This window comes from Sturnira hondurensis, unplaced genomic scaffold (assembly GCF_014824575.4).
Source record: "Sturnira hondurensis isolate 20B ecotype Veracruz unplaced genomic scaffold, ASM1482457v3 Scaffold0010428, whole genome shotgun sequence".
NCBI lineage: Eukaryota > Metazoa > Chordata > Mammalia > Chiroptera > Phyllostomidae > Sturnira > Sturnira hondurensis.
Window position 1 is genome coordinate 14974874 of NW_028083059.1, and position 9511 is coordinate 14984384.

The following is a 9511-nucleotide window of genomic DNA, read 5'->3' on the forward strand; positions in this document are numbered from 1 at the left end:
AGTTCTCAGGCCCTCACTCAACCCACTGACCTACACCAGCCAGGGCACATGTGATTCACTCTTGATTTGTCAGTGTTTTAACTTGAATTCAACCTCACTTAATATGTAAGCTCAAAAATTCAATATAACCAAAGAGTCAAATTCTGATGATCTCTTCAAAATAACAGAGCAATGCAATATTAGAGAAGTTTTTTTCATAGCACTTTAGCCTAAAATACCTTGTTTGTATTTTGGAAAGCCCATTGAAATGCCAGCAAAACAATATTAACCCAGTTCTTATCCAAGAGTACAAAGCTATTAATTTACTTGTTAATAATTAAATAGAGAATTGATCTTCCTAGGATGACTTATTTTTGTTGGAGAAACACATCCTATCACAAACAGTGTGCTTGCCTATCCCTAAGAGCTACAACTGCTCACTGCTCTTAGCCATAACCCGACACTCCCCAGTACGGGGCCTCAGCAGCCTTTTCTTATTCTGTGACTGGGCAGAATTGAAGGAGCCAGGGAAGGACCCCTATCAGCAGATGGGCTACTCAGACTATCTGCACATGGATGGGTTAAATACTAAATGTGACAACTAAGCAATTAGGTGTGTGGAACAGGGGAGTGGAAGGTTGGTGGCGGACATAAGGAGGTAGATACTTCTGCCGTATTCATGAAGAAGCAGGGAAAAATGGACTACAAACTGAAACAGGCATGCAGAGACAAGAAGTGAGATGAATTCAGAGAGTGAAAAATCCAGAGAGAAGCTGCAACACTCTCTGATTCCATCTAGTAGTTCTTAGTTCTGTTAGACCCTCATAAAGCCACACTCTCGCTTACTGCCCTGGGGAGCTGTGAAGACATCATTTCTGAATGTGGTTTACAGTTTTGTGTATATTACTTTGAAACAGACGTATAGTATGTGAAACTACCAAGTTGTAAGTGAAGTATTCATGGATTATATCTCACCAAAACACATTTAGCATTTCATAATTTGTTATATATTTGTAGCTCTTTCTTTCTAAATTTAACATTCTAATGGATTTATCCTATGATCCTCTTTAAAATATCAGGAAATATTGAATAAAACTTGCTATATAATTTTTTGATTATGAACTTTCAAGTACATATTTTTTGGAGAATTACATGCTTATTTCAAGAGGCTTTAGACTTCATTTTAGATCAGTAATTTACAAACTATAATCTGAGGCATCTAACATAGAGATGTTTCAAATATTTGGTGTGATTTAATTTTTTAAAAATGTTTTAAAAGCACTCAAATGTGAATGGCACTACATTTTAGCAGATTATACAGCACTAATACACTGTCTCATCCTGCCTGATACATTCTTTGAAGTGTTGTCATCAGAATAAAACTTTTTCTTACTATCTCTGGGGTGAAATTTGAAATTTTATAAGTGTGTAATTTCTTTTCTTGCAGTAATATATATGCCTATGCACGTATGCAATTTCACAGTCACCACAGTCACAGAGTACACATCTTCCACACACAATTAAGTGTGTAAGTGCGCTCAGGGCTCAGTGATCACATATCCATCATCGTATGAGGGCCAAGTGTGCATGAATAAGCGAAAGTATAACAGGTAGCATGACAATATCATTTAATATGTAATTCTCATGTAAGTTTTGCATTATTGATTTTTTACTTTTGGAAAGGAATTTAAAAAAACTGTTACATATCATTTGTGAATCACTTTTGTAACAGTGATTTTGTGAGGCTTGAATTGATCTTCCTTTGAATCACTTTGTAACAGTATTCACAAATGATGAGAATAAAAAAGGAGGGGTTAGAACATTAGTAGAAAATGTGAAATTTCAATAAAAGTAGAACTGTGCAAGAGTACATGTTAAAATATGGAAGAATAAACTGCAGCCTCATGTGCTTCCAGAGGTAAATATTGGACAAGAAACAGTTCTTTTACCCAAGGGAACTACAGTTAGGACTTAGAAATGTCAGGAGTGGCAGATCATAAGTGAGGTTTGGGAACAAGGGTTTATTTACAAGTCTTATACAGATGATTTTCCATACTGCATGCATCACGGCATTGTTCAACCAGACAAGGGGCCAGGCAGTTCTCTCCACATTTACCCAAAGCTCCACGCAGCTCTCTGCACATTCTTCCTACAGCAAAACCCAGAAGTTAACTTAATCCTCCCATCGACACCAATCAACCTTTATGTTCTCTTGTGAAATACAGACAGACAATCAAGGATCATCAGCTTTTCAAGAAAGTAGCCCACAAAAGTCACACACACCACCTGTACATGTGGGTAGGAGATGGTGCAGAAGGAAGAAGAGGAGTAAAGCTTAAAGCATTATATCTCTAAAAGACAAATATATGTACGGAACAGAGCCACCAGCATCCATGGCAAGATTTTGGGAATTAAAATTGTGATAGAAAAAAATTATTTTAAAACTTCAGTAAAAGAAATATATAAAGTCAATGAAATTTCTCAGAAAGTCAGACAAATGCTCAAAGAGAAAATGCAAAAAATGACAGCAGAAGCCCCCTTATCTGACAAGTAGAAATTCCAGAAAGAAAAGCCAGATGTAGTAATTAGAGGAGGTCCTACTTGAAAACAGAAAGATAGTAGCACTTACATTTAAAAATACACAGATGAAGAAGACTTGGCATGTTAAAATATTTTATTTATTTAGTTTTAGAGAGAGGGGAAGGGAGAGAGAGGGAGAGAAACATCAATGTGTGGTTGCCTCTCACGTGGTCCCTGTTGGGGACCTGGCCTACAACCCAGGCATGTGCCCTGATTGGGAATCAACCCATGACCCTCTGTTGTGCAGTTAGGTTCTCAATCCATTGGGCCATGTTAGCCAGGGCCTAGGCGTTTCTATATATGTAAACTAGTAAGGGATCCCAGGGAATTATGTACTACCTTTACAATGATTTTGTAAATTTAAAATTAATCAAAATACAAAGCATATTTAAAACAATATTTTATATCACTTGCCTATATACTTTTATATTCATTCCCTACCTTTGCTTTGAAATTGGTCATACATATAAAAGTGAGTCTTTGTTCTTACTTCTTGCCATATTCAATAATTAGCTTTAAGTAAATTAAAGTCCTAAATGTAAGACCTAACTTTATTAAACTTCTAAAAGACAGCATATGAGAAAAATCAATGCTACCTTGGATTAGGCAAATAATCTGAGAAAGGATAACAATAAACATGAAAGAGAAAATTAAAAAATATACATTGGATTTTATCACAACTAAAGACTTCCTCTTTTCAAAACACATTGTTACTAACAGGAACATGGCATCAACAAACTGAAAATAATAGTTTGAAACACATTTTAATAAAAGATCTGCATTCCAAAATATGTACATTACTCTTTTAACTCCATAAAAAATAAACACCCCAATTTAAAATAAGCAAAAAATAAATAAATAAAATGATACATCAATTGCAAACACACAAAGATAGTTATTACTGAAATTTAAAAATAATAATGAGCTACCGCTGCATACTATTAAGAATGGCTTAAAACTAACAAACAAAATTAAGTTTTCGTAAGGATCAGTCTTAACTGAATCTCTCATTCGTTGCTGAAAATGCAAAATGGCACAACCACACTGGGAGTAGTTTAACAGCTTCTTATGAAGGCTTTCTGCAAATGCCTGTTTTTAACCAAGAGCAATAAGAATACATTTAAAAATATACTGACACTTACTTATTCATAACAGCTTTATTTATAATAATCAAAATCTAGAGAAAACTCAAAAGAGCATCACTTGGTGAGCAAATAAACAAACTGTCACATACTTATACAATGGTAACTATGCCACAATACAAATTAAAAAAAGCTGCTGTTACCCTCAACACCATGGATGAACCTCAAAAGCATCATGCTAAGAAAAAGACACCATACACAAAGGTTACTTTATGCTATATGATTCCATTTATATGACTTTCCAGAAAAGGCAAAACTATAGTGATATAAAAGAGAGATTGGTGATTTCCAGGGTCAAGGGTTTGGGCAGGGGACTGGTATCAAAACTCAATAATGCCTCCCTCCCTAAATGGTCTACATTATAATTCCTTTGTACCTATAAATGTTAATATGATAAAAAAGCATGTTGCATATGTGATTAAGTTAAGAGCCTTCAGAATGGGAATGAACATTGTGCTGGATTATCCAAGTGGCATTTTTGTAATCAGAGTGAGCAGGTGCAGGAGTCAGAAGGAGGTCACAGAAGGGGTGACAGGAAGAGGAAAACCGATGCAACAACAAAAGATTGGGGTGAGGTGTTCACAAGCCAAGAAATACGGAGAGTTGCTAGAGACTGAAGTAGACAACAGATTACCTTCTGAAGCCTCCAGCAAAAGTCAGCTCCAACAATACTTCTATTGTAGTCCCATAAGACTTGTTTTGGAATTCTGGTATTTAAAAGTATAAAAGAATGTAGGGATAGATAGAAGTATCTGTGTAATTCTGTGGTAGTTTGTTTCAGGGGCAATGCAATTCTCATATAGAATATGAGGGAACTTTTACAAGTGATGGAAATGCTGTATTTCATTATCATTTTTGTTGTTATAAGTATATCAAACCCCATTGAACTATAAACTTTTCATAAATTATATTATATGTAAATTATATAAAGCTGATTAAAAAGGAAAGTTATATTTTATGTCCAGTCCATTTCCATTCTTTCACCTAAATTTACCTGTAATGCCCTAATTTTCTCAACGTCTTTTCCATCTATTGATATCTTACCAATCCTTCCAAATGCAACTGAATTCACAGACTTCCAAGATAGTCCTAGCTGCTTCTATCCTCCAGTGCCCTCAAAATTTCTCTGACAAATAGTGCTTATCATTTTCTGCCTGTGGTATAAATACTTGTAACAATTCCCTGGTAAATTATAGGTTTCTTGAGACCCAGCACCATGAAGCTGTGTGTCCTGACTGCAGCCCAGCACAAATCCTTGCAAATAGTATCTATTCCATTAAGACGTGATGAAAAAAATGCACTCATTCATTCATGCTTTTATTCAATCTGGAAACATTGCCTGAATCACTACTATGTGTCTGGTTCTATATTAGGTACTAGATAGGTAATAAAATGTCTTTTTTGGTTATCACAAAGTTCTTTTTCTTTTATTCCTTCTACAGCAGAGATTCGGTACATTTATTGTGCTAAGAGCTCCTGTTTGTTCATAAAAGAGAGCAAGATAAAAACAGTGCAGACATCTCCTAAGGTGATTAAATAGCACTTAAAGAGCCCTGTGTATCTGGGCTCCACTGGCTCTTTCAGGTATAGAGATACACACAGACTGGCTGACCTGTGATGTCAGTGTGTTACTGCCTACAGTCCTGATTCCCACTTTGTTAAACAGCATGATGAACCAGCTATTCAATTTCTTCCTCTCAGCTCCAAAAGTAGTACTTTGTGCTTCCAATTATGTAATAGATTCTGCTGTAGTGGCGACTGCTGATACATTTTTACAGGGCATAGCCAGCCTTTTTATCATGCAATCACATTAAATAACAAGCTACCTGCTCTGCAAAAGACAGGCTAATAATCTGGTCCAGATGATAACACATTATACTTTATGATAAATTCTAAACTGTGGGCCAATGAAGTTTCTGGGGGAAAAGAAGATGGTCCTGGTATATACCGAGTGTACTGCGTTTTTATTTTGGCATTTACAATTTTCACCTTACAAAACTCCTATGTACCAGTTTTACTTTTACAGAGCTTTGAACTAAACCATTGTGTTCACTCGTCTCATAAATGTTTGATATCTGATTCATCTACTTCTTATTTTTACAGAAATTGTACTAGAAAATGGAAAGTGGTGTTTCATGTTTTTATTCTATTATAATAAAACTTCCAAAATGGGACCTATATGGAGCTGTAAATGATACTAATTTCTCTCCTCACAGTTTAGGAGGGACATAGCTGGCTTTCTTTTTCTTTTCTTTTTAAAAAATATTTCTTCAATTTTTTGGAGGATTTTAGCTTTATCCCTTTTACAAGAATTGACTTGTGCTTTTAGCTTTCTACCAATGTTTCCAGGGTTTCTTAATTTAGAAAACACTAATCATTTGTACTGGGACACTATTTAAAACATGTTTCAAACTTAATAACTCAAAGTTTTTATGATAACATTGTATTATACTGTTTTTCAAAAAAATAAGGCAAGTTTGACAGATTCCATAGTGAATCACCGTATAAATATTAACTTGCTTTTCCACATAACTATCAATTCTTCTATCCATGCATGAATCCATCTTATTTTGAAAATGTTTCAAGTAAATTAATTGTAGCCATCAGTAAATTTTCCTCTAGATACTTTAGAACATGCACTATTGCTGGAGATCAATATTCGCTTTGACTTTTTTCCTTTGATGTATAATTTACATACTGCAATGAATTGCACATGTGTTAAGTGTCCATCCACTACTGTTGACATAGCCTGCATCTGTGTAGTCAAAGTCTCTGTCAGGATGTATAGAAACTTCACCGCCAATTCTCTCTTTCAGTCTCCCCTTCCAGTAACTACACCCACTCCATCCCCAGGGTCCATTTCAACTCTGACTTTTCCTCACTTCATATTTTAGTAGCCAATTATCTTTATTCTTTTATTTAATTTCCAAAACATGTTTATTAGCATGATTAAAAACATTTTCTTGAATAATGACTGAAAGAATGTCTGAACATGAAAGAGTGCCAGTAGCTAGACCTTATAACCAGTATTTGCAAGTGAATGAATAACTTTATTGCCAGTCTACACTTGAAAATGATCCATATTTATTGTTTCTTTTTATTTATTTATTTATTTATTTATCCCTCCAATTTTTTTATTTAATTATTTTTCAAGTACAGTTTTCTGTCCATTACTCCCATCCCATCTGGAATCATGACTATTGGCTGGACCAGGGAAGAGTGCCCACTGCAATTAAGTATAAACACTATCTTTTGTAATTGGAATGAAACCTGCATGTTTTAATAAGAACTAATAAAAATCCTCGAAGAGTTGTTTTTTTAATCTTCCCTTTAGGCATTACAAAGAAATAATTAATATTTTCCCTTTTTAATTCCTACATGATGTTTAGAATGATAGTCCCCAGAGGCCCCACCCTTCACGTAATGGTGAATGCCAGCCCTCTTGAGGAGGGGGTCCTCTTGGGGTGGCCACTGAAGACTGTGGCCTCTGTGGGTTTACTGTGGTTTGAGCACAAAGACAGGAACATCTAGAACATGGTAGTCATTATACATGTTCCCTTCAAACAGGTACAGAAGTCTGGTGAAAGATTAGACAACCAAACCGCTTTCTTGAAAACTTCAGTCGAACTGTTTACTTGTTTTTCCCAGCTCTGTTCCTTGATTTCCAAAATTTCTGATGGTTTCTCCCACTTGCCATCTAAATTTTCTACATAGGGATGAAAGGGTAAGACCAGGGCCAGGATAGCCCTGCCTCCAGTTGGCTCCAAGACACTTCTGATATCTTCAACAAAGTCAGGGGAAGATCACAGCAGCCCAGCAACTCAAGAAGCTGATGACATCATACTGGAACCCTGTATTCTGCCATTCATTTACATTAGACACTCTATTTCTTCTGAAGATACCATATCATAGTGTAACAGTGGATAAGTATAATGGTGGGAACTTGTAATCCACCCCACCATTCTTTTGATATTGTTTCTGCAAGCGCTGACTCTGACTAATATGTACCTTGCAGATGACCAGCATTTTTGTATAAGAATTCTAGGAACTAGCTTCAAAAGATAGTCCCTGACCTTCAAGCACCCCAGTTTTGAAAGGTTTGCTGACCTTGATCCATGGATCCAGGATGACATGAAGCTGGCGTGATGTGAAGCCAGGATGACTAAACCAGGATGATACACACCGGCCTTATCGGAATGGATTGTGCTTGTTTGCATGTAGAGAACTTTTCAACCCCCTTCCTTGACCTCTTTGTTCTACTCCCCTCTCCCTTCATATGAAAATTCTGCCTCCAATGTGAGATGGAGGTGGGCTTGGTGACATGAGACCCCATCTTCCAGGAGCTGGGCTTTGAGATGTGAGGCCCCCATCTTCCAGATAGTGGGCATTTGCAAAGAAACCACTTTTCCTTTATATCAACACCTGCCTGTGGAGTATTAGCTTCCACAGCAACTGGTTGCAATAGTTTCAGATATCTCACTGGTATAATTTTCTTCAAAATGAGGGCTCATGAATTTTGTAACTTCTCCATCTCCAGCACCCCAATTAAGAAATCTATGAATTTTCCAGTCTGGATTAATTTTAAGCAGTCTCTGAAACTGATCTGGTGAAAACACATTGAGCCTCTTCCTAGCAACCTATTGATAGATGCTGTGCACATAAACAGACTAAAAACAGATGACACGAATAATGATATAAGTGATATAATGATGCCGTTATTTAAGAAGATCTACATTCCTTGACCAAGGTAACACTGAACAAGCACAGCCTGGAGTGACTCACACAATTTCTCTCTGCTGCACACATACCACTGGCGGTTCCCCTTCCTGCTGCCTGTGGTCACTTCTGGCCGGCTGGCATGGCGTGTCATGTTCACATGCAGGGAGCAGGTAAGAGGGCACTGCAGCACCCACAGCCTCCACACCAGCCACATGGGCTCCGGGTTCAGGCACAGCTAGCTTGCCGGCAGTTTCATCGAGGGTGCCGACCACTGCCAGTGCCTGGGAGAAAAGCAGGATGACCCTGAGCCTCCCCCGGCTCTGACCTTCATGCCCAACTTGCCCATCCAGCTCCTGCAGGGACGAGGTTGGAGCTCTACTCATGAGCTAAGAGATTTAGTGGCCTCTGAAATAAAATTACAAAAATAAAAATACCTGTCCATAATGGTAAAGACTTCTGAAAAATCTGCTTCTCCAAATAATCAAAAAGAATAGTAATAAAAACTGTCAAAACTAAATTCTTCAGAATCCTGAAATTACTAAAGCCATATAAGTATGTGAAAAACAGTTATTAAGCTGAATCTCAGTTTTTAAAAAAGTGAGCTCGAGTTATTTTAATTTGTCCTAATCCCACTCACTCCTTTCTCTCCAGCTCTTCAGTAACTTGGAAAGCCAATAACCTTGAAATTATGATTAAGTTATGAAAACCAGCCTCTGAGAAGCTACAGAACAGACTTTGAACCTCACAAAACCTTATCCACAAGAATGTCACTATTGGACTTGTTTATCAGCTTGATGAAAGCTCCTTTATCGGGAGTCTGTCTCCATTTGACCTGACTTCAGTAGCTCACTCTGTGGGAAAGCACCATCCCCGAGGCACTGTGGCAAGTGATCATGGCTGACTGTTTAGTATCAAAACTGCCTGAGTGTGGCTAACAAGAGGCTGACCAAAATCTTAAAAGCAAAATGCTGAGATATAAAATGTCATATTTCTCTGACGTATTCCTGGGAAGCTAGAAGGTCACATAAATAAGAAAGTCTGTGAACTTGCCCAGAAAAAACATGAGAAAGTCCGAACCTTTTACTTCTAAC

At 37.0% G+C, this 9511-nt stretch overlaps 1 pseudogene; it reads right to left on the reverse strand.

Moving 5' to 3' along the window:
• Window positions 1–7196: 7196 nt before the first annotated feature.
• On the reverse strand, window positions 7197–8676 carry LOC118995741 (methyltransferase-like protein 9; annotated as a pseudogene).
• Window positions 8677–9511: the final 835 nt, after the last annotated feature.